General features: G+C 46.7%; 1 protein-coding gene across 3 annotated transcripts in view; it reads left to right on the top strand.

Annotated features, from left to right (window-relative positions):
• Positions 1-26488, top strand: part of DDR2 (discoidin domain receptor tyrosine kinase 2) — a 268529-nt gene that overhangs the window by 154695 nt on the left and 87346 nt on the right. The window lies entirely within an intron of this gene.

The following is a 26488-nucleotide window of genomic DNA, read 5'->3' as shown; positions in this document are numbered from 1 at the left end:
ATACAATCTCTGTGACTGGGCATAAGCCTACTGTGTGTATACAAGCTCCGTGACTTAGCATTAGCCCACTGTGTGTATATAAGCTCCATGACTGGGCATGAGACCACTGTGTGCATACAAAGTCCTTGACTGGGCATAACCCCACTGTGTGTATACAAGCTCTGTGACTGGGCATAAGCCCACTGTGCGTTTATACAAGCTCCATGACTTTACTGGGCATAAGCCCACTGTGTGTATACAAGCTCTGTGTCTTTACTGGGCATAAACCCACTGTGTTTATACAAGCTCGTACTTGGGCATTAGCCCACTGTGGGTATACAAGCTCCATGACTGGGCATAAGCTCACTGTGTGTATACAAGCTCCATAACTGGACATTAACCCACTGTGTGTATACAAGTTCCGTGACTGGGCATAAGCCCACTGTGTGTATACAAGCTCCGTGACTTTACTGGGCATAAGCCCACTGTGTGCATACAAGCTCTGTGACTGGGCATAAGCCCACTGTGTGTATACAAGCTCTGTGACTGGGTATAAGCCCACTGTGTGCATACAAGCTCCGTGACTGAGCATTAGCCCACTGTGTGTATACAAGCTCCGTGACTGGGCATAAGCCCACTGTGTGTATAGAAGCTCCATGACTGAGCATGAGCCCACTGTGTGTACACAAGTTTTGTGACTGGGCATAAACCGACAGTGTGTATACAAGCTCCGTGACTGAGCATTAGCCCACTGTGTGTATACAAGCTCCGTGACTGGGCATTAGCCCACTGTGTGTATACAAGCTCTGTGACTGGACATAAGCCCACTGTGTGTATACAATCTCTGTGACTGGACATAAGCCTACTGTGTGTATACAAGCTCCGTGACTGAGCATTAGCCCACTGTGTGTATACAAGCTCCGTGACAGGGCATAAGCCCACTGTGTGTATACAAGCTCCATGACTGGGCATGAGACCACTGTGTGCATGCAAAGTCCTTGACAGGGCATAACCCCACTGTGTGAATACAAGCTCTGTGACTGGGCATAAGCCCACTGTGTGTTTATATAAGCTCCCTGACTTTGCTGGGCATAAGCCCACTGTGTGTATACAAGCTCTGTGTCTTTACTGGGCATAAGTCCACTGTGTGTATACAAGCGCCGTAACTTTACTGGGCATAAGCCCATTGTGTGTATACAAGCTCTGTGACTGTGCATTAGCCCACTGTGTGTATACAAGCTCTGTGACTTTACTGGGCATAATCCCACTATGTGTATACAATCTCTGTGACTTCACTGGGCATAAGCCCACTGTGTGTATACAAACTCCGTGACTGGGCATAAGCCCACTGTGTGTATACAAGCTCCATGTCTTGGCATAAGCCCACTGTGTGTATACAAGCTCCATAACTGGACATTAAACCACTGTGTGTATACAAGCTTTGTGACTGGGCATTAGCCCACTGTGTGTATACAAGATCCTTGACTGGTCATTAGCCCACTGTGTGTATACTAGCTCCGTGACTATGCGTAAGCCCACTGCGTGTATACTAGCTCCGTGACTGGGCATAAGCCTACTGTGTGTATACAAGCTCCGTGACTGAGCATTAGCCCACTGTGTGTATACAAGCTCCGTGACTGGGCATAAGCCCACTGTGTGTATACAAGCTCCATGACTGGGCATGAGACCACTGTGTGCATACAAAGTCCTTGACTGGGCATAAGCCCACTGTGTGAGTACAAGCTCTGTGACTGGGCATAAGCCCACTGTGTGTTTATATAAGCTCCATGACTTTGCTGGGCATAAGCCCACTGTTTGTATACAAGCTCTGTGTCTTTACTGGGCATAACCCCACTGTGTTTATACAAGCTCCGTGACTGGGCATAAGTCCACTATGTGTATACAAGCGCCGTAAATTTACTGGGCTTAAGCCCATTGTGTGTATACAAGCTCCTTGACTGGGCATTAGCCCACTGTGTGTATACAAGCTCTGTGATGTTACTGGGCATAAGCCCACTATGTGTATACAATCTCTGTGACTTCACTGGGCATAAGCCCACTGTGTGTATACAAGCTCTGTGACTGGGCATAATCCCACTGTGTGTATACAAGCTCCATGACTGGGCATAAGCCCACTGTGTATACAAGCTCCATAACTGGACATTAACCCACTGTGTGTATACAAGTTCCGTGAGAGGGCATAAGCCCACTGTGTGTATACAAGCTCCGTAACTTTACTGGGCTTAAGCCCACTGTGTGTATACATGCTCTGTGACTGGGCATAGGCCCACTGTGTGTATTAAAAGCTCTGTGACTAGGCATAGTCTGTATAATAAGCTCTGTGTGTATACAAGATCCGTGACTGGTCATTAGCCCACTGTGTGTATACTAGCTCCATGACTGGGCATAAACCCACTGTCTGTATACAAGCTCCGTGACTGGGCATAAGCCTACTGTGTGTATACAAGCTCCGTGACTGAGCATTAGCCCACTGTGTGTATACAAGCTCCGTGACTGGGCATAAGCCCACTGTGTGTATACAAGCTCCATGTCTGAGCATGAGCCCACTGTGTGTATACAAGCTTTGTGACTGAGCATAAGCCCACTGTGTGTATACAAGCTCCGTGACTGAGCATTAGCCCACTGTGTGTATACTAGCTCCGTGACTGAGCAGAAGCCCACTGTGTGTATACAAGCTCCGTGACTGAGTATTAGCCCACTGTGTGTATACAAGCTCCGTGACTGGGCATAAGCCCACTGTGTGTATACAAGCTCCATGACTGAGCATGAGCCCACTGTGTGTATACAAGCTTTGTGACTGGACATAAGCCCACTGTGTGTATACAAGCTCTGTGACTGGGCATTAGCCCACTGTGTGTTTACAAGATCTGTGTCTGATCATTAGCCCACTGTGTGTATACTAGCTCCGTGACTGGGCATAAATCCACTGTGTGAATACAAGCTCCATGACTGGGCATAAGCCTACTGTGTGTATACAAACTCCATGACTGGGCATAAGCCTACTGTGTGTATACAAGCTGCGTGACTTTACTGGGCATAAGCCCACTATGTGTGTACAAGCTCTGTGACTTTACTTGGCATAAGCCCACTGTGTTTATACATGCTCAGTGACTGGGCATAAGCCCACTGTGTGTATACAAGCTCTGTGACTGGGCATAAGTCCACTGTGTGTATACAAGCTCCGTGACTTTACTGGGCATTAGCCCACTGTGTGTATACAAGCTCTGTGACTTTACTTGGCAAAAGCCCACTGTGTGTATACAAGCTCGTGACTAGGCATTAGCCCACTGTGTATATACAAGATCCGTGACTGGTCATTACCCCTCTGTGTGTATACTAGCTCCATGACTGGGCATAAGCCCACTGTGTGTATACAAGCTCCGGGGCTGAGCACTAGCCCACTGTGTGTATACTAGCTCCGTGACCTGGCATAAGCCGACTGTGTGTAGTCAAGGTCCGTGACTGGGCATAAGCCTACTGTGTGTGTACAAGCTCCGTGACTGAGCATTAGCCCACTGTGTGCATACAAACTCCTTGACTGGGCATAAGCCCACTGTGTGTATACAAGCTCTGTGACTTTACTGGGCATATGCCCACTGTGTGTATACAAGCTCCGTGACTGGGCATTAGCCCACTGTGTGTATACAAGCTCCGTGACTGGGCTTTAGCCCACTGTGTGTATACATGCTCCGTGACTTTACTGGGCATAAGCCCACTGTGTGTATACAAACTCCGTGACTGGACATTAGCCCACTGTGTGTATACAAGCTCTGTGACTTTACTGGTCATAAGCCCACTATGTGTATACATGCTTGTGACTGGGCATTAGCCCACTGTGTATATACAAGCTCTGTGACTGGGCATAAGTCCACTGTGTGTATACAAGCTCCGTGACTTTACTGGGCATAAGCCCACTGTGTGTGTACTAGCTCATTGACTGGGCATAAGCCTACTGTGTGTATACAAGCTCTGTGACTGAGCATTAGCCCACTGTGTGTATACTAGCTCCGTGACTGGGCATAAGCCCACTGTGTGTTGTCAAGCTCTGTGACTGGGCATAAGCCTGCTGTGTGCATACAAACGCCTTGACTGGGCATAAGCCCACTGTGTGTATACAAGCTCTGTGACTGGGCATAAGCCCACTGTGTGTATACAAGCTCTGTGACTTTACTGGGCATATGCCCACTGTGTATATACAAGCTCTGTGACTTTACTGGGCATAAGCCCACATTGTTTATACAATCTCTGTGATTGGGCAATATCCCACTGTATGTATACTAGCTCCGTGACTGGGCATAAACCCACTGTGTGTATACAAGCTCCGTGACTCCAGTTCACAGTGATAAATGAATATGGATTATGACAATGATCCGAGAGGAGAGCAGAAGCAGCAAGCAAATTCTAGCACTGCAGCTGCTGGAAGTTCATCACTATCATCTAAAGCTGATGCTCAAGGGCGTAGAAGCTTTAAAAAATTAGGGTATCTGAAATAAAAAAATCTACATTTCACAGCAGTAAAGACAAAAATAAAACCTCTAAAGACTACTACTAGTGCAGAAAAACAGAAAATTTGCAACATACCATTCACCACAGGTAGTGGCAAGGAAAGTCTCAGGCATTGGCTTTTATTTCTGAGTGGTGATTCTGCAACTGTCAGTGAGGCATCTTGTGCTTATCATGACAATAAAATACATTTTCAATCTGACTATAGAAGAAGTGTAAAAAAATGTAAAATCAAAAAGGCAGTAGATGAAACTGTGTTTTCAGAAGCACAATTGTCAGAAATCCCTGAGGAGAGTCTAAGTGGGTCATCGAGTGGTATTGCTATGTGTAAGCCTGACCTTTCAGAGAAGCCGCCCTCCACATTTTCTGTTCCATCTGTATTTGTGGGGATGAGCAGCATTGCCGAGGACACAAAAGTTGAGGTTGCCACCGTGGAATTGCAAGAGGATGAGGGGAATATATGTGCAGCTGCTGCTGGCACTAATGAGGATGTTGAGGATGAGGATATTGTTTGTATAAGTGAGGCACCAGTGGAAGCAGCTCTTGGCCAAGATAAGAAGGCCATTGCCATGCCTGGGCATAGTACCAACAAATCCACATCTTTTGTGTGGAATTATTTTTATCCAAATCCTGACAACGTTTATCAAGTCATTTGTAGCCTTTGTGGGACCACAGTTAGTAGAGATAGGGACGTTAAGCATCTAGGAACCTCCACGCTATTACGTCATCTGCAGCGAGTTCATGACTAGTGTTTGATAACATCAGAAACTACTGCTAAAAAAATAACAACTAGCAGTCCAACATTAGCTGGATGTCTTCTCTCTACAAAATCCCAGCACCTGCAATCTCCACCGACAACACCTTCATCCTCAATATCAAGAATGATCAGTGGTAATCCAGCATCAAATTTGTTAATACTAAGTCACGGTGACTCCTCCACTTTCCAGGACACCTCAGAAGAAACTGAATCATTGAGCACTAGGCCTGCTGCTGCAGCTGGGGGTGGATCTTCATCCCAGAAGTGGACCAAGAAGACTACTAGTAGTAGTTTACCAAAAAAACAATTGACTGTTAAAGAATCTCTTGCAAGGGGAAGCAAGTATGACAGCTCTCACCCTGTCGCACAGCAGATCACTGACGCCATGACGGCTATGCTAGTATTAGATCTGCATCCAATATCCGCAATTAATGCAGTGGGATTTACACAGTTAATTAAGGTCCTGTGTCCCCGGTACCAAATTCCATCTCTGTTTCATTTTACCAGAATAGCCTTTCCTCGGCTGTACCAGGACATTAAACAGAACCTAATTATTGGCCTGCAAAATAGTTTTGTACCCACTGTCCACTTAACCTCAGATATGTGGACAAGCGGTAGTGGGCAAACTAAAGATTACATGACTGTGACAGCCCACTGGGTGAGTGAATCGCCTTCAGCAGCAGCAGAAGCAGTATCTAACAAACAACACCAGCTCATTTAGAGGCAGGCAACTCTGTGCATCACCGGATTCAATAAGAGGCGTAGAGCTGACAACCTCTTAGAAAAGAGATGTCATAGAAACATGGCTTACCCCACTTGGACTCTCCTCAGGATTTGTGATTTCTGACAATGCTACAAACGACAGGGGCATGCAGGAGATGCTGTCTGTGGCCCGAAAAATTTTGGGACATTTTCGACATTCAGCAACAGCGTGCAGGAGCTTGCAGTGGTAACGAGGTGGAACTCCAACCTTTATATGCTTCAGCAGATGGAGGAGCAGCAAAAATAGCTATATACGACAAGCAATGACATTGGGAGAGGAGGGGGAATGTACCTTAGCCCAGCACAGTGGAGAGTACTTTCTGTCTTGTGCAAGGTGTTCAAACCATTTGAAATTGCCACATGTGAAGTAAGTGCTGACACTGCTAGCTTGAGTAAGGTGATTAGGCTTTTGAAAAATCAGATGGAGAAATTGAAGGAGGAGATTAAACAAAGTGATTCCGCAAAGTATGCTGGACTTATAGATCAAGTCCTTTATTCGCTTCACCAGGATCCACGAGTGGTCAAGATCTTGAAATCTGATAATTATATTTTAGCAACCATGCTCGATCCTAGGTTAAAGTTGTATTCTGTGTCTTTCTTTACAACTGACCCAGATCTTAAAAGATCCAAAGCGCTCCTGGTGAGCAAGTTGGCAGCTGAAGTGACAGATGGCACTACGATGATGTCTCCTCCTTTGGTTTCTCCAGCAGCAGCCACAAAAAAATTCACCTTTTCCAAAAGACCCAGATAAGTCAAGTCAACATTTTGACATCTGGTCAGGTCTAAAAGAATTGCCCAACACCAGTGACACCTCTACCGTAACTCCATCTAATACGATTACCAGCCAAAGAATGGTGGAAGATTAATTTCAGGACACCATACAAGTAGACATGTCACAGAGTCCCTTCGAATATTGGAAGAAAAAAAAGGCCATTTGGAGACCCTTGTATAAACTGGCTTTGCATTACTTAAGCTGCCCACCCTCCAGTGTGTACTCGTAGAGAGTTTTCAGTACAGCCGTGAACATTGTGAGTGAATGACGTAGGAGGCTACTTCCACAAAATGTAGAAAAAATTAAGTTCATTAAAATGAACTGGAAATTTCATGAGGAAAACCTTTCCCGCCAATCACATCACAGATACTTCTGTAATGGGGGATTCCAGCAGGGATGAATTAATATTGTGAGAGGAATCGGATGATGTACACACTGATGAGGGTGAAGATGGCAATGATGGTGACATCTTGCCAATGTAGAGCTGTTTCCTTTAACCCATTGGTAGCTTTTTTTGTGGGGGCCCAAACAAACCAAGCACTTCAGCCACAAAGTGCCAGTCCATGTCACTGAAATTCTTGGTTTGTTAAAGTGTGCATGTCCTTTTTAATATCCAACATAAGGGTGGGTGGGGGTGGGTTGGAGGGCCCAAGGACAGTTCCACTACTATGTGGCAATGTTTCATAGATGTGCTTTAAACTGTGGTGTCTGTGCCGCTGTGCCGCTGCTCTGACGCTTGGTAACTAGTCAGCTCACTGCAACCTTTGGCCAATAATGGTGAAAACAATATTATAAGCTGTGAGGTGGTCTAAATTGACTGTAAATGACTGGAAATTAATGTTATTGAGGTTAATAACACTCTAGGAAGAAAAAAAGGCCCAATTTATGTGATTTTAGCTTTTTTTCTGTCAATTTTTGTAAAAATAACAAATCCAAAGCCAGTCACCGCAGTTTGGCAAATCCAAATCCAAAGATGGACGATGAATTTGAAACAAATCCAAATCCGGCAAAAATGGTCCGGTGCACATCCCTAGTCCTCGCTAGTCATATCCTCTAGAATAAGTAAAGAAACAGATTGAGTGGATAATATAGCCAATATCCCATAATTATTAAACTATTGTTAATCATGAATCGGGTAGCAGTGGTGCTCACTAGAGTTGGGTAAGGTTATGACAGACTTAGGAAGAGAAAACGAACTCTGTTGTGTGAGCACTCTTTTAGAAATGAAAGTATATTTAATTTAAAACATAACTTTTAATATATCATGGTTAATATATGTCTCTATCTTACTTGACAAGTTACAAGCTACAAATTTAAAATTATTAATACACACTATTTCCAATATGTTAGTCCCCTATGGGACTCAAAACACATATACACAAAAAAAATTGTAAATATATATATAATAAGTTATAATAGGAAATATAATATTTATACCTCCTAAATGTCGACAATCATGTGGCCGAAAGTTTGAACAGATAATATGTGGAGTAATATTCCAACACGCTATTTCCTATGTAATTAACCAAAAAATGTTTTTAGACTTCTTAAATCATTATTGCAAGGTAGGAGGTGTCAAGCCCTCCTTATCTTGTAAAGTTATGTTTAAAATTAAATATACTTTCATTTCTAAAAGAGTGCTCACACAACAGAGTTCATTTTCTCTTCCTAAATCTGTCAGTGGATTTAAGGTGCCTGCAGAGGGCAGGCATTGGTCCCACCTCCCCATAGTAACAGAGGTGCACTACAGTGTATGCACAACCTCCGACCCAATGTACCTTCTGCCTTACCATGCATTCTTCCTCCATCCTCCGGACTCATGCCCACGAGTGTCTCTCCAAGAGACTGTGCCACACTGATGCTGCGGTGCACCACATACCACTGTGTCACCATCACATACCACTGTGTCAACGCAGCTAGGCCTACTACAAGTAATGGAGCATACACACGGTCAGATTTGTCAGATAACGATTGAACGATTTCTGACAGTATTAAAATGAATGAAATCGTCCAAATCTGTCTGCAAACACAGTCGGTCAGATATCGTTACCTGACATGCGGGAGCGCGCATCGTTGGTTGATGCATGGCCTACATGTCAAGGATATGACCGATTTTTACAATCGTTATTGTTCATATCTTTAACAAAATCTGACCGTGTGTATGCAGCATAACACTGCCACCACTGCATATATAAATGTGCAATACCCCAGTCACCACACACCACCTGTATTAACCCATTCCATGCTGGATCTAACTTGTACAGCATGTTCTTAAATTATGCTGCATTAATCCTGTGTTGTCACTTCATCCTGCTATTCTAGCTGGTTAACAAACCAATCCCTGGTTAAGTTATTTATTGTGTGGTCTGACTTCCATCACACACTGCTGACACCTACCAGCATAAGTTCTGCCAATAAGGCTGTTTAATGTGGATATGGGGCATAGAAAGTTCTATAATGTGGTGATAATGGCTGTGGGCACAGGTTGGGATATACAGTGAGTACAGGTTTTATGATGATCAGCATGTCATTTGCTGATCATGTTATAGGATCATAAGCAATGCTGGCACAAACTTATAATATCCCTCATTCACTATTGCAATTCCCTTTGTGTTGGTCTTCCCTAACCAAACTTTAACTCTGCATCCCATCTTGGATTCAGCACTACACCATTTTTCTGACAATATGTTCTTCTACTGATGCTTCTAGAATGGTTGCCTTCACTATACAATTTCCAAAATAAAATACAGTACTTTTGGCAAGCACAAATTAGCGTGCACTAACCAGGTGGTTTCTCACACATTTCTGCTCACACCCTCCTCCGTTGGGTGGCTTAAAATAAAAACAGACGGCAAAAGAATTGAATCGCCCCCTAGTTGTCTTAAAATAGCTCTAAATCTGCCCAAGATCTGCACCTCTAATCTACCCTAATTGACTTGCTTATATTCTTGGACTTTTTTCAGGCAGCGACTACCATACTACTGTGAAATTCTACCCCTCATTCAACACAACTTTCCCCTAGCCTGTAAACACCTTTAAGCATTCCCTGAAACTCAACTCTTTAGGGAGGCGTATCAAATTCCTCTGTATAAACTAACTAGAGATGTGCGCCGACCCCCATGTTTTGGTTTGGATCTGTATCTCCTCTGGTTTTGGATCTGGATTGGTTTTGCCAATACCACCCTTCGTGTTTTGTTTTTTGGTTTTGGATCTGTATTTTTTTTCTAAAAAAAATCATAAAAACAGCTAAAATCACATAATTTGGGCCTCTTTTTGTTCCTACAGTATTACTAACCTCAATAACATTATTTCCACTCGTTTCCAGTCAATTTTGACCACCTCACAGTTCATCCAGTTTAGGCCCAGAATTTGCACCAAGTAAGCTAAGTGGCAGCAGCGGGTGGCACAAACACGTGGCAGTTCAACTTCCAACATGGCACATCAGGAAACAAATGTTTTTATTATTCAAGAGGCCTGAGGGAGTTGGAGTATGTATGCAGTTGAAGGCAAGGACAGGAAGGGTTGATTGGTAGTAAATTTAATTTCATTTTTTGATTACGAAGTAAATTTATGAGGGAGAAGGGGAGGGGAGGCATTTACAAAAAAATATATTTTACTCATTCACATCAGTCCTTACCCCAGAAGAATCCTTGAGTGCCATATTTGCTGCTGTGAGTAGATTTTCATACAGAAGGGGACCAGGAAGACTTCTATAAGTGATTTCTAAAACAATTGACTGTTAAATAATCCTTTGCAAAGATTCCACTTGAAAAGCATTTCCCAACCTGTACAGGGACATTAAAAAAACATAGTTAATGGCCTCCAAACTGCTGTTGTACCCACTGTCCACCAGCACAGATATGTGGACAAGCAGAACAGAGCAAATGAAAGATTTCAGATTTAAGGTCTTACGTTGTGTCTTTCTGCACCTGCTTCTTCTGCTAGGAGTGGATTTTCATCCCAGAAAGGGACTAGGAAGAGTGGTTTCCAAAACAATTGACTGTTAAATAATCCATTTCAAAGATTCCACTTGAAACTTTTTCCCAACCTGTACATGGACATTAAATAAAAACATAGGGCCTGATTCAGACCCACTCGCGAGCGGCTGTACGCTCGCAAGTGGGTCGATGGTCTGCACTGAGCATGCGCACGACGGAGGGAGCTCCATCGTGCGCATGCGCCAGACACGACGAGCGAAGGACTTTCCTTCGCTCGTTGTGTCCGATCAAAGGGGGCGTGCTGTCAATGTTGATTGACAGCACGCCCCCTTTGGTGGGCGTGCCGGGGGCGTGCCTCCCTGACGGGGGCGTTCCCACGGGAACGCCTCCCGTCAGAAGCCGGCCCACTGACATCACTAGTGATGTCAGTGGGAGTGATTTTGGCTCTGATAGAGCCAAAATCACTCCGGAGCTTGCGGTTGAAAACCTCAACCGCAGGCTCCGGCTCGCAATTTCGATGGTCGCGATGGTCACGACCATCGCGGCCATCAAAATGCACGCTCGTATAGCCTGTGGGTGGTGACCCACAGCTATACGAGCGTCCAGGAGGACGCTCCATGAAAAAGGAGCCCGGCCCTCATGCAGAGCGTGCGCTCTGCTCAGAGCGTACGGCTCTGAATGAGGGCCATAGTTACTTAGTAGCCTTCAAACTGCCATTGTACCCACTGTCCAAGTAACCAGCACAGATATGTGGACAAATGGAACAGAGCAAATGCAAGATTTCAGATTTAAGGTTTAAGTCTTAAGTTGTGTCTTTCTTGAGACTCCTTGAGCACCATGCCTGCTGCTGGGAGTGGATTTTCATCCCAAAAGGGATGAAGACGTTGTTTCTTCTTCCCAACGGACACAGATCTGAAGAGCTCAAGTGGCACGTGATGCTGTGATGACTTCTTCAGTTTCTCCAGCAAGTGCATTTGCTGAGAAAAAACTAAACTTTCAAACACCCACTGGTATTGCAGTTGAGTCAATACAACCAAGTTTTGACATCTGGTCAGATCAGACTCAGAATTGCCTACAATTAATTACACCTCTACCGTGACTCCATCTGATACGGTCACCATTCAAAGAATGGTTGAGGACTATTTCAAATATTTTATGATAGCATCCAAATAGGCTTGTCAGACAGTCCGTTTGACTACTGGCAGGAAAAAAGTTAATTTGGAGGCCCTTGCAAAAACTGGCTTTGCTTTACTTGAGCTGCCCACCCTCCAGTGTGTACTGAGAAAGAGTTTTCAGCACAGCCCGTTGTCAGTGATCGGCCTGAGACTACTTCCCCAAAATGTGGAAAGATGATGTCCATCAAAATGAACTACAAATTCTACGAGAAAGACCTTTACCGTCAATTACGTACAAAACTTACAGAGGCACCTGTAATGGTGGATTCCAGTGGGGACAAATTAATATTGTGTGAAGAAGATGATGTATACATAACCCCAGATTCTACCTGCACCCAAGCCTATATTGTCATCCCATCCTCTGTTGTGTATAAATTGCATCTGCACTCCATTAGATTGGGGACTCATTGTCCACTTTAGTGGATGTGAGCTTCATTTTAGTCCATATCACAGGAGGAGCAGCTGCACTCTGGAATACAGTTGCATGGAGTTGCCCCTCTGACTCACTGAAATTCAGGTAGAGGGGCCATGGATAGGGAGTAGGGACACTTTAATCAGAGGACGCAGTTTTAGCTGCTTTATTCCATTTTTTAAACGGAATCGGTATGAAATCCCGGCTGCCGCATGGCCAGCAGTTCGATTCCTGGCAGCGGCAGCCCGACAGATCAGCAGAGCCTGGCAGCGGAAACCCGACAGCGCTGGAAATCCCGATCGTCCCTAAGGTAAGTATAAACTAACCTAACCCCCTAACCCTCCTTGGGGGTACCTAACCCTAACCCACCCCCAAGTGCCTAACCCTAATGCCCCCTTCCCCCAGCCTAACCCTAACTCTCCCGGGGGGGGTGCCTAACCCTAAGTCCCCCCCGGGTGCCCTAAACCTAACCCTCCCCCCCTCGCGGCTGTCTGCTCGTGGCGCCCGGCATCCCTTCGCTCGGGATGCCAGGCACCGGTCTCTCGGCATCGGGTAAATGACAGGCGTCTAGATATAGACGCCGGTCATTTATCCCACGCCGGGATAAAGCAGCCGGGAAGCCGGCTGTCGGTATTAAGGCAGCCGGTATCCCGACTGCATACCTTTTAAACCATATCCTCTATTTTCACCTTTTGAAAATATGTTTATGTGAATCTCAGCTGAGGTGTTTGTGATGTCATTATGTTTAATATATAATGCACTTTATTTAGCACATTGTTGTGGTCTTGTAGTTGGCATGTAGACTAATCATTTATTCATGATTGAGGAAAGAAGTGAAAAGTTGCATTTTTTTATTGCTAACTTTGTATTATTAAATTGTAAAATTGTGAAGTTTCCACTTACAGTATCACAAGATTTTTTATGAATAAGAAAAGAATAACACACTGCACTACCACTAACAGTGTGACAATATTTTTTACAAATACACTGCGTTTCCACTAACAGTGTTAATATTGTTTACAAATACACCCTTGCAGCCCCTGCCCCTGGATTGCCACAGCAGCCCCTGCCCTGGATGGACACAGCAACCCCTGGATGGACACAGCAGACCCTGGACAGGCACAGAAGCATCTGCCGTTGATGGACACAGCAACCCCTAGATGGACACCGCAACCGCTGAATGGACACAGCAGCCCCTTGATTAACAACACAGGCAGCACCCCTGCACAGCTACGTTGCTGATAAGTGTGGCTAACGCACTTGGGGGGAGAGCACCCTTGAACGAGGCAACAGTCCCTTGATAAACGATGCAGGCAGCACCCCTGCGCAGCTGCGTTGCTGATAAGTGTGGCTAATGCGCACACACACAGAAAAAAAAACACTTATATATTTTTTGCACTTGGGAGGGAGAGCCCCCCTGAACGAGGCAGCAGCCCCTTGATAAATGACACAGGCAGCAACCCTGCGCAGCTGATAAGTGTGGCTAATGTGCACACACACACAGAAAAAAAACACTTAATATATATTTTTTAGCACTTGGGGGGGAGAGCACCCTTGCACGAGGCAGCAGTCCCTTGATAAACGATGCAGGCAGCACCCCTGTGCAGCTATGTTGCTGATAAGTGTGGCACATGCGCACACACACAGAAAAAAAAGCACTTAATATATTTTTCTCTTGCACTTGGGGGGAGCGCACCTTTGAACGAGGCAGCAGCCCCTTGATAAATTACACAGGCAGCACCTCTGTGCAGGTTGCTGATAAGTGTGGCTAACGTGCACACACACAGAAAAAAAACACTTAATATAGTTTAATTTTTTTCACACTGGGGGTGAAGAGCACCTCTGATGGACAGAGCACCCCCTGGACAACACAGCAACACCCCTTTATGGACTGCAGTGATACAGGAGCCACTGAAGCCCCCCTCTTCTGTCTGCAGCACAGCTCCTATAGACAACACAGCCCTCATGGACAACAGCCCAACCAGCCCCTATGGACAACAACAGCAGCCAGTCCCTATGGACAACAACAGCAGCCACCCCCTATGACAACAGCAGCCAGCCCCTATGCACAGCAACAGCACAGCCGCTATGGACAACAACAACCTCACAGCACACCCCTGCTTCCTCTTCACTCTCCACAGCCGGAATGAAAATGGCGGCGAGCGCGGGAACCTTTATACAATCCAAAACCGGCGAGAATCCGACAGCGGGATGATTATGTTTTGCCTCGCTTTGAGATCCGAGTCAGGCAGGAAACCCAGAGCCAGACTCAGATCTCGCCTCGGATCTGTAAGTTTGGGTGGGTTTAGTTCTCAAAAAACCAGACCTGCTCATCTTTAATACTAACAGTGTCATTAGAACCACTACACAAATTCACCAAAGTTATGATTGTTCTCTTTCTATACTAAAACAACCTACTGATCCACAAATCAACAATACAGTGTGGTAGGATCTGAGAGGCCCACTATATATTTTTCCCATTATAATCTGGCAGGCTAATATGCGATATGTAGCACTTAACCTGATTTAGCAAAATATATATATTTTTAATATATTGTAAGCTTCAGAGACGGACCCTGTTACCCATTTATTAACGACCAGTTGTATTTTGTTGCTGTGTTTGTTCTCAATTGTGAAATGATTCAGAGTAAACAGTTGTTGCATAAATAAATGTTGAAAACTTATAATACATGTGATGATAGCACAACCTTTTATGCACTATGGTGATGGAGACATGGGCAGTTATATAATGCAGTGATGGGAAAGAACACAGAGGACATTTTATATGACAGGAGTGTCACAAACCTCCAGTCTGGCACTCTGCACACTCAGGGACACAAAGGGTTTGTGTTTGGGGGAGGGGTCAGGTTTGTGTGGGTTAGCCATGTTTTGCATGGTTTTGAAGTAATGGGAGGTGGTTTTAGGATCTTATCGGTGGTGTGGCTTAGAGAGACCCCGGGGTGTGGGGCCGATCTTTAGGTAGTCGATAGGGTGAGTGGCGTGAGACCGGTTGGAGTGGGGCCGTAGGTCACGCGAGGCGGGCGGCTTAGTAGAGGGGTCCGGAGGGATGAGCCGCGTAGTTCCCGTGGCAGCTGTAGTGAGTCTGTTCGGCTGGAAGGTGCAGTAGGGGTGGGCGCCATCTTGTGGGTGAGGCTCTAATGGTGTTAGAGGGATCGTCGTCCTCAGATTTGGACTCACTGGGTTTGAATTTAGCGCCTCAAGAGTTGTCATCTCCAGTGGGGGCAGCTGAGGTGGTTACAGGGCCTTTGCTTCAAATGACTTATGCGCAGGCGGTGTGTAGGACACCCGTGGCGCTTTGGCTGGGGGTGGATCTGGTGCTGGCTCAGGGCCAGTAAGGAAGGGTGGCAGCGGCGGTGTGGGGATGGATGTCAGTGTTTCTGCACTATGTGCTTCCCTTGTGTCCGACCTAGTGCCATATCTCTCTACTGGTTCCGGATGGGAGGAGGCAGCCACGGATCATTCTGCGTGTGACCCATTAGCATTAGCAGCGAGCCGAGGCGACGCAGGGTAATACGGGTGGTGGTCTTGGGGCTGTTTCAGAGTCGCAGGGCTTGCTCCTCCGCATTGGAGGCTTCTGCTTGTGTCCCAACAGGAGGTGACTGTGCCAGTTCCAGTAGGCAGAGACAATCCAGTCCTGTGGAGAGCATGGAGCATATGATCTTGGATAGTTTCGGTGAGTCTTCCGCAGAGCCGGATTGGGAGGGTAGGTCTTCTGGAAGTGAGCCTGGGGTTAGCTGTGAGGTAGTTGCAGGGGTGGTCTGGTACATGCTCTGCGGCTGTCAGTTTTTGCTCCACTTCCTCATATTCCTCTTCGAGTTCACGGAAGGGGGGTGAAAAGGGGTCTAAGTAGCATAAGTGAAAATGTCGGTACTCCAGTAGCAGTATGTCGGCAGAGACAACGCTTTCATATGGGGTACTGTGTGCAAACACAGCGGTGTTGAGGGTACCCCAGGGTGACGGAACAGATTAGACAGGGACAATATGTTAATATGTTTGCCCCTCACGAGTAGGGCAAAGAAGGCCTGGAGTGCAGGGAAAAAGAAAGGGGGAGCTGGGTTGGAAGCGTGCATGTCTTACCATAATTGGTTGAAGGGCATGTACATTTTCACATTGTGCTAGTTGGAGACGCGTCCCGACAAACATATGAAGGTGATTAGGTATATGTTTTTATTACACTAGTTGTTCAGTACTGCGAGGGGCATCACAAGGAGGGTTTATGATTAGGAGTTTTGGTGCAAGCAGCATGGGAAGGAGATCATAGATTCTGGGATAAGGAATGTGGAGGTTTTTGTGGATGTGACTCAGCTGCGGTTGCAGCAGGAGGCGGCCTCCTCTCCATAGTTATGGTGGAGATTGTGGGTCGTCTGGTCGTTGAGCCAAGGGGATTCGCGTCTAGAATTGGGCATGGGAAGTGTTTTGCCTTTAATAACGGGCAGTGCTCCTTGGGATCCAAGTGCCGTTTTCGGCGCTGCTGCCTTCGTTGCAGGGAGATACATCCCATTAAGGATTGGGCACGGGCACCTGGGGGCAGAACTGGGGGAAGTGGGGAAGGGACTGCGTGGTCCCGCAGCTCCTCTTCCTAAGTAGAGACCACACCCCTGTTCTCATGGAGGTAAGGTCGGTTTGGTTGGATGTTTATCCGAATCAAGCCGATGTGGTCTTCCTGCATGAGGGGTTTACAGGGGGGTTCTCACTCCCGGTGGTTAAGGTCATTCAATCCAGAAATTGCATTTAGCAAGGGAGTTGCCTGGGGTGCTTCAGAATAATGTTTATCGCCGGTGGGGGTGGTGCTGAAGAAGGCAGCAGGTAAGTTCTGTTTTATTCAGCACCTGTCGTACCTGAAAGGTAATTCAGTTAACAATGCCATTCCGGAGGGTCTGTGTCGAGTGGTCTATCAGTCTTTTGAAGAGGCCCTGGACATTGTCCGTTCGTTTGGATCAGGGTTATTGTTGTTTAAAGTGGATATTGAGTCTGCATTCAGGTTGCTGCCCCTTCACCCGTCGGATTTCCGCTTTATGGGTTTTTGCTTGGAGGATGGGTTTTACTTATAGGTGTTTACCCATGGGTTGCTCGATTCTTGCGCTTATTTTGAAAAGTTCAGCTCCTCTTTGCCAGGGTCCTTGGAGGAGGGGATTGCGCATTACTTAGATGATCTTTTGCTTGTTGGCCCAACGGGGTCAAATAAGTGCGCAAATTTATTGAAGGATGCGGTAGAGCTTTTTTCAGTTTTTGGGGTGCCTATAGCATTGGACAAAATGGAAAGCCCACTACCAGGTTTTCTTAACTAGGCATTGAAATTAATATGGTTGGAGGCCTGTGTTAATTGCTGGTTGATAAGGTGCAGCGTTTACATGATGAGAATTTGCTGGCACTAGCGTTGCGGAAGGTGATTCTGCGGCAAGCCCAATCTCTTTTGGGTTTAATTTTGCCTGTAGGGTTGTTCCCATGGGAAGGGTATTTTTTCACAAACTTGGAGTGACTAACACGCAAAGCGCGGAGCCCTCACCATTTTTTGCTTTTGTCAGGAGAAATTTGCAGAGATTTGTTAGTCTGGGGTGTCTTCTTGGATCAGTTTAATGGGGTGCGTATCTAGCCTGCGCCACCGATGTCTAGTGCAGTGTATCAGCTGTTTATGGATATGGTGGGATCTTCGGGTTTTGAGGCTTTCTTAGGTGTGAGTTGGTGTGCCACACTATGGCCCAATGAGTGGGTAGTTGAGGGTCTGACTAGACCTGTTGTTGTTGTTGGAGCTTTTACCTATCATGGTTGCGCTTGAGATTTGGGAGTTGAGGAACCGATCGGTAGTGTTTTGGTGCGCTAATATGGGGGTGGTGCAATTGATTAATAGTGTAGTTTTTGCCTGCCATACGGGTTATCGCGCAAATTATACTACGGTGTTTGCAGTTTAATCTGAGCTTTTGCGCGCGTCATGTGCCGGGAGTTGATAGAGAGGTGGCGGATGCGATGTCGCGTTTTGACTGGGTGAGATTTAGGAGACTTGCCCCTCTTGCTAACCCTGTCGGTGAGTTATGCCCCAATTATGTCTGGCAAGTGATACGTCCAGCTTGGAGGCATTAGACCATCGGGGACTTATAGAGTGTTTCTGGTATCAGGGGAGCCGGGGAGTCGGTTTTTGGCGAGACAGGGTACCAGAGGTAAGATTGATGCATCTTGGTTCTTGCCTTTGTATGCTGTGGTATGGGCTCGGGTTACGTCGGAAATTTTTCTTGGACGTCGTTTCTTAATTTGGAGCTTGCAGGACGGGGGTGGGGGGAGTGATGGCGGTCCTGTTCAGAACTGCAGCTTCTCCTTTTTTACAGATGCTGGTACTCATTTGGGGACTCAGTCTGTGCAGGGTGAAATGTTTCAGGACTGACCTCTTTGGTAGGGGGCATTGGGGTGCATTGTTGCTCTGTGGGGATTGCAGGCGTGTTTCTGTGGTCTTCTGGTGGGGTTTTGTGGCATTGCATCTTGTTGCTGGGTCTGTTGCCTGCTGATTTTGGCCCGCAGCTTCGTACTGGTGCTGATTGGGTAGCTGGTACGGAATCGGTATGAAATCGATTCCCGGCAACGCCTTACCGGCAACAGCAGAGTTCCTGGCAGTGGAAGCCAGACAGCGCTGGAAATCCCGATCGTGGAAAGGTAAGTATTCTCTAACCTAACGTAACCCCCTAACCCTAACCCTCCTTAGGGGTGCCTAATCCTAACCTCCCCCCCAAGTGCCTAACCCTAATCCCCCCTCTAAGTGCCTAACCCTAACCCCCCCTTCCCCGCTGCCTGAACCTAAGTCCCCCGGGGGGGTGCCTAACCCTAAGTCCCCCCCGTAACCCTAAGTCCCCCCTGGGTTCCCTAAACCAAACCCTCCCCCCCGCGGCTATCCGCTCGCGGCGCCCAGCACCGGGGAAATGTCAGGCGTCTACATCTACATCTAGACACCCGGCATTTCATCCCTCACCGGGATATGACAGTCGGGAAGCTTGCTCCCGGTATTAAGGCAGCCGGCTTCCCGATTGTATACCGCTGGTACGGTAGGGTGTTACATCGCCAGAACCAGGCACTTGGTAAATGGAAAGCTGGTGTTCACATGCATTACATCAGATTTTGGTCTGCTATTCATCCTAACTTGGGGACTAGCTACTCACCACTGCGGCGGGGGTCTTGAGGAATTTTTGTTTTACCACTGGTTTTTAACCAAGGCTTCTGCCGGCTGGTGGACATTTTGTGTTTTTGCCTCACGTCAAGTTGGGATTTCTCCTGCCCACTCATCCCTTCCCTGTCAGGTGTTAGGTTTTCAAGTAGGCATACAGTATATAGGTCATTAGGTAGGTGTGTGCCCCATTAGAATGTTTTGTTTGTCTGACAGTTTCTGGTTTAATATTTTATAGTGAATATTTTATTAACCTCTTTATTCATTTTTCTACCAGGTTGTTGGTTAGATTACTCATTTATTAGGGTAGTGGATCACTCATACATCTTTTGGTTGGCCAGGTATGAGGGATCGAGTGAATTACCCGAACTCGTGAATGTGCGATGGATTGGGCAGAGGGGTATGTGGTGGCATGAGCTAGAGATGGTGCTTAGGGAATCAGTGGAGCACTTTGGATACTTCCACTTTTTGATAGTGCACCTAGGTGGGAATGATTTCACCTCTAGATCGTGTCTTAACCTCCGCATAACCATGCGGATGGATTTCGTAGGCTTGATGGAGAGTTGGCCGTTCTGATTTGGTCCGACATTGTACCAAAATTGGTGTGGGGGGGTGCATTGAGTCTTGCAGTGGTGGAGCAGTCACAGCGGAGAGTTAATTCGGTGGTTAGCAGGGTGGTAGTCTTGAGGGGTGAAGCAGTGAGACACCCGATGAGCATTTGCTTCAGAGGGATGGGGTTCACTTGTCTAGAGGCGGTTTGGAGTTATTTGTGAGGGATCTAGCTCAGTGTCTTAAGGGTTGGGATGTTTATTTTCTGGCTAGGGTAGTTATGGTGGTGGCTGCAGACTTTATGACCTTGTGTGGCCTGGTTGTAAACAGCTCTGGGTTGGTTAAGTTGTTGTTATGGATATTCTTTCTTCCCTGGGGGGTTACCAATGCGGCTGGGTTGGTATGAGGGGAAGTTTAGGGCGGTTGGGACACTACCGGTCCAGGTGGGTCCTGTCCTCAGCTGCAGGGTGGCTTCCTAAATTGTAGTCCTCGTAAGGTCGAGCAGACGGCCTATGACCCTTATGAGTTGCAAGGAGAGGGGTAGTTGGTCCCGAGATGTTATCAGTGATCGCGGTGAACGACAAAATTTGTGGGTCCCAGGGACCCACCACTTTAAAAAAATGGGGTCCTACCTGACCATTTCTGTGTCCCATCATAATTTATGCTTTAGAGCTCCCCATATGCCTCAGACCTCCCCACATGCCACCACACATCCCCACATGCCCCTAAAATGCAGATCTGATACCCCCAACAGCATCAGATATCCCCACAAGCCTCTTAAATGCATGTTTTAATGCCTCCATGATCTTTCAGGCAATATGACTTTCCACCTGTGCAGTGCCCCCAGGAGCGGTCCCCCTGTGCAGTGCCCCCAGGAGAGGTCCCCCTGTGCAGTGCCCCCAGGAGAAGTCCCCCTGTGCAGTGCCCCCAGGAAAAGTCCCCCTGTGTAGTGCGCAGTTCAATGAAGGTATCTGCCCCCCTAATAGGTGTGAGTGACCTGGGCATTAGGCCCAAGCCACTAAAGGGCAAATACGTGGGCCCTCTAGTGACCTGGGCCTAATGCCCAAGTCACACCTATTTGGGGGGCATATACCTTCAATTGGGCCTAATGCCCCCTATGTTGCCCGGGCCTTGTGCCCGCCTAGTGCCCAACAACTCTAGTGGTCTAGGAAGGAGTGAAAAAAGACCGGTGGCCCAAGGCCGCCTACCGATACGGTGGAAGAGGCTGCGGGCGGGAGCTTCGTTAGCTCTTTCGCTTTCCTCTCCCACAGTCCTCTTCGGTACCCGCCTCTTCCTTCTTGATCACGCCGTCTTCTGGCCTCTTGCGTAGCGGCCGGAACTGTTGCCGCGTCGCGCCGCTCTTCTCTTCGGGAGGTCTTCACTCCTCCCCTCCGCCGACGGACTGATCGTGTTCCCGCTCAGCAGCGTCTATTCAAGATGCTGCAAGTGGGCGGGGCAATGACGCAGCAAGCCGCGATTGGCTCATCGCGTCTGCCTCCTATTGGCTGCTGGACCGCGAGCCAAAGCTCGCGGCAAGTGCCAAACCACTGCCGCCACTACTTGGCTTCCGGGCAGCGAGCTCCACTCAGCTCATGACCGGAGCAAAGCTTCTCCCGCCGCCACTGGTGGAAGGGACCAGGCGTTCCCTTCCACCAGGTACCCGCCGCGGTCGCTTACCCGGCGCTGGGAACAAACACTGTCCTGCACTGGGCACGGACGCTGTGCCGATGCTGGGATCAGACACTTTATCCCAGCATGGCTTTCTACAGCAGCAGCCAATGAAAGTCTATCTGACTCTCATTGGCTGCTCTAACAGACAGCGTTGTGTCTGTTACTGCAGGGGGACGCGCTGTGATGCAGCCAGCTGTCAGGGATTGGCCACAGCGCAGCGCGTCCCCGGGAACTTTAAAAAAGTGGGTCCCCAGTCCCTGATATGGGGTAAAATACGCGCTATAGCGCGTATTTGCGAACACTGTGTTATGTTCTAGCGGGATGTTTAGGCCCAGGTTTGTTATTTTTCACATCTATTAATTGTATTTAAAATGTGCTTATTGCTAGGGAGTTCAAATCCCCGTCAAATCCCCCGCCACCATTTTTAGTACTGTTTGAGAAGTTTTACTAGTTAAGTTTAGTGCATTTAAATTGGTTATATTATATTTAGTAATAAAATCTCTGACCCGGTCCTGGCAATTCCCTGTGTCCGTCTCTTTATTTTAGTGATAAGGTATAGCATGGTGTGTGGAGTGATCTGACGATAGAGAGTTTAATAGCTTAGGGCCTGATTCAGACCCACTCGCGAGCGGCTGTACGCTCGCAAGTGGGTCGATGGTCTGCACTGAGCATGCGCACGACGGAGGGAGCTCCGTCGTGCGCATGCGCCAGACACGACGAGCGAAGGACTTTCCTTCGCTCGTTGTGTCCGATCAAAGGGGGCGTGCTGTCAATGTTGATTGACAGCACGCCCCCTTTGGTGGGCGTGCCGGGGGCGTGCCTCCCTGACGGGGGCGTTCCCACGGGAACGCCTCCCGTCAGAAGCCGGCCCACTGACATCACTAGTGATGTCAGTGGGAGTGATTTTGGCTCTGATAGAGCCAAAATCACTCCGGAGCTTGCGGTTGAAAACCTCAACCGCAGGCTCCGGCTCGCAATTTCGATGGTCGCGATGGTCACGACCATCGCGGCCATCAAAATGCACGCTCGTATAGCCTGTGGGTGGTGACCCACAGCTATACGAGCGTCCAGGAGGACGCTCCATGAAAAAGGAGCCCGGCCCTCATGCAGAGCGTGCGCTCTGCTCAGAGCGTACGGCTCTGAATGAGGGCCTTAGTTATATAGAGTCAGAAGCTGGATTATTATGTGGGGAAAAAAGATGTCATAATTTTGTAGATACAGACAGGTATGTGTTGGGGATACACGCTAACATAAGTTGGTGTTGGGACATATGTTATAAAATGCGTTGGGTACATCCTTACTAACAGAGCCTCCTCTGTCATACTCCATGTCAGACTGCAGAGTTTTGACTATAAAAATGATTAGAATAATAAAAAGAAGATATTTATTACCTATAAATATCTTCTTTGTATTAGTCTGATGGTTTTTTATAGTCAAAACTCATCAAAATTGCAGGACTCCCAGGGAGAGATGAGGCAGTAAAGAGCTCAGCTACTCCTCTGATCGCTCAGACACTGCCTGGAGCTGGGGGCTTGACCATGGAGCAGCCAATAAAACACAGAGAGAAATATCTAATGGAGGCATGCCTCACTGTGAGTGGGCATGGCTTGAGCTCTGATGGACAACACTGAGGGTCAGGTAACCAGTCCAGGAAGTACTCAGGCATCGGAGCTCAGCAGCAGCACTGAGGGGAGGAAGGAAATTGGCATATGCATACAGTGGAAACACACGAAGAAGAAAAGGTGAGGAGGGGCTGCTGCTAGGTGGAGATCTGTCTGTGTGTGTGTATGTGAAATCTTTTGTGCTAGGGGAGAACTTCTGTGCTAGTGGCAGATATGTGTGAGGGGAATCTATGCTATGGGGAATCTGTGTGTGGGGGGGGCGGGACCTGTGTGAGGGGGATGATCTGTGCAGGTGGGGCAGATTTATATATGTGTGTGTAAAGCTGGCTCTGATATAAACCAGTGTCTCCACATCCATTGACCTCACCACACATCCCTGCTTACTAAAGTATAACATGATAGCAGGGCCGAAACTATTATATCTGTCACCCGGTGCAAGGCAGCAATTTTGCACCCCCTCCCTTCCTGTACCTGGATTTTGTCCTTGCTCCTCCATAAGGCAGCGCACTAGTCAAACGTCCCTGGTATAGTGACTTACATTATTCCACACACAATAATGCCCATTACACATTATGCCACACACTGTAATGCCTATTACCAAAGTGCCACTTACATATTTGCCCGACACCATTTTATGCCCCACAGTAAGGCTTCTAATTACTTTAAAATTACCTGCTCGTTGTCAGGGGTTTTATGCTCGTTGCTATGGGGTTTATGCTTGTTGCCAGGGGTTACATGCTCGTTGCTATGGGGTTTATGCTCGTTGCCATGTGGTTTAGCTTGTTGCCATGGGGTTTCATTCTCGTTGCCAGGGGGATTCATGCTCGTTGCTATGGGATTTATGCTCGTTGCTATGGGGTTTATGCTCGTTGCCATGGGTTACATGCTCGTTGCCATGGGGTTTATTCTCGTTGCCATGGGGTTTATGCTCGTTGCCAGGGAGTTTCATGGGAGAAGATTCAGCTTTCAGTAGTAGGACCTCTGGTGTCTGTCTCCTCCTCCGCGGTGGCCATTTTTGGATGTCCGTTTTCAGCAGAGTCCATGCAGACGGCTAGTCCGCATGGAATCTGCTGAAAATGACCATCCAAAAATGGCCACCGCCAAGGAGGAGACAGACATTAGAGGTCCAGTAAGGACCTTTAGCAACTGTCTCCTCCTTGGCGGCGGCCATTTTTGGATGGCCGTTTTCTGACACTGCAGCCTCCAAGCCACCATGAGTCAGTCATCCCTTTTTCACCCCCTGCATTCCGGCACCCGGTGCACATGCACCTCTAGCCCCCCCCTAGTTGCGGCCCTGATGATAGACATAGACACAGGCAATCATAACAATGGGCATATCCTGGTATAGGTATATAGACTGATATAATGTGGCTAGGGGTGACAGAGGTGAAAGAATGCGGGGAACACAAGATTAGAGAAAAATAAAAATGAGGCAATTGGGCATCAAGCCTAAATATGACGGTCAATCTGCCGATAACGACAGATTGGCCATGTTTGGGGATGAGGGAGGGTGTCTGCACTGAACGACATATCATTCAGTGTGGGCACCTACAGGATGAGGAACGACTGAGCAATTACGATGTCGTAATCATTCAAACGTTCCTCAGTCGGCAAGTGGATACCCGGCTTTAGGAAATTCTGGGTTGGAGTATTAATGTCAACTCAAATGCAGCGAAGGCCACAAAGTGGAGCATACCGACTATTTCTTCAGCACGACGGTACCACAAACTTTGCAGATTTGTTTCTCGCACCCACCGAAATAAGCAAGAATATCTTATTGTTGTTTCACCAAATTCATGTGGATGAACTCACCTGAACATTGTTGTCGCTCAATCCTAAGAATTGAGTACTAGTCAGAAATATTATTATTATTATTATTATACTCTATGCTTTCATTTAAGCCTTCTGGGGACATAAATGTCATCACAAATATCTAATACTGTAGACTTCACTCCAACATAAATCCACAAACACATTCAATGAGATATATCATAGATGACGATTCTAATGGTGCGTACACACTTAGCGTTTCAAAACGATAACAATATCAATATCGTTACCATTATTGTTCAAATCGCTCTTTTAAATGGTCCCTACCAACTTACCATCGACCAGTCAACTAGCTCGATATCGAGCGAGTTACTATAGGGACTCGGGATCGTTGATCGCGGGTTGCTATAGTCGTCGGTAAGTAGGTAAGTAGATGGTGTGCTGGTTGATCGATATCAATCATCCAGCACACAAGGGAAGGTGCATAACGATCAGCCAGCGATATTATATCGCTGGCTGGTTGCTACGTGTTTACGCACCATTAGTTTATAAAACTATCAATAGTAAATTTTTCTCATTTAACATTTGATTAAAAGTCTAATGGGGCATACACTCTAAACGATATCGTTCAACAATATATTGTTCATATCATCCAGTGTGTTTACGATGTTTGCTGTTGTGCAAACATGCAGGCCAATCTGACAATATCGTCAGAAAGTGCCTGTTCAGAGATGTGGCAGGATGACGTCACTGAACGATATTGTTAATGGTATTGTTCAGTGTGTACACCCAATATCTTTCACCGCTATCTTTCAGTACATCGTCTAGTATGTATTCCCCTTAAAATCCTATGTTTTATGAGGCTACAGGTTATACACTTTATTCTACCACATTTTCAACAAGCTACTAATTGATTTGCTGTCCTTAACGATTCAAGATTAGACTGTTGATTATATACAGCAGTTGACTGTTTGACTATTTTTTTTTTTAGAAACTAGGAACTATGATATTTTTGAAAGTGTTAGATTAACTGCTGGTTTTTCTAACATATTAAACGTCAAAGCTTCGTTTAGTTTCATCAAATACATTTTTTATTAAGATGATCTTATAGGAATTGTGTTTGGAAACAAATTATCATCAAACTTCGTAGACCCACTTTTTAAGAGAATTCTTATGAACTTCAGAGTAAGCAGCTTCCAGAAGTCACCACTTAACCTTTATCTTTGAAAGATGTTAATTGTTTGAATAATAAATTAACTACTGTACAGTAAATGATCTTGAAATTTCTGTTATTATTTTAATTTAGACTCAGCCCTTTTCTATTTTTGTCAATTATTTTGCTCTGTGAAACCTTTTATTATAATACCAAAGTGTATTTACAAATATAAA

This window comes from Taudactylus pleione, unplaced genomic scaffold, assembly GCF_031769625.1.
Source record: "Taudactylus pleione unplaced genomic scaffold, aTauple2 ptg000889l, whole genome shotgun sequence".
NCBI classification, from domain to species: Eukaryota; Metazoa; Chordata; class Amphibia; order Anura; family Myobatrachidae; genus Taudactylus; species Taudactylus pleione.
The sequence above is the reverse complement of the archived record's forward strand: the minus strand, read 5'-3'. Positions and strand labels throughout refer to the sequence as shown.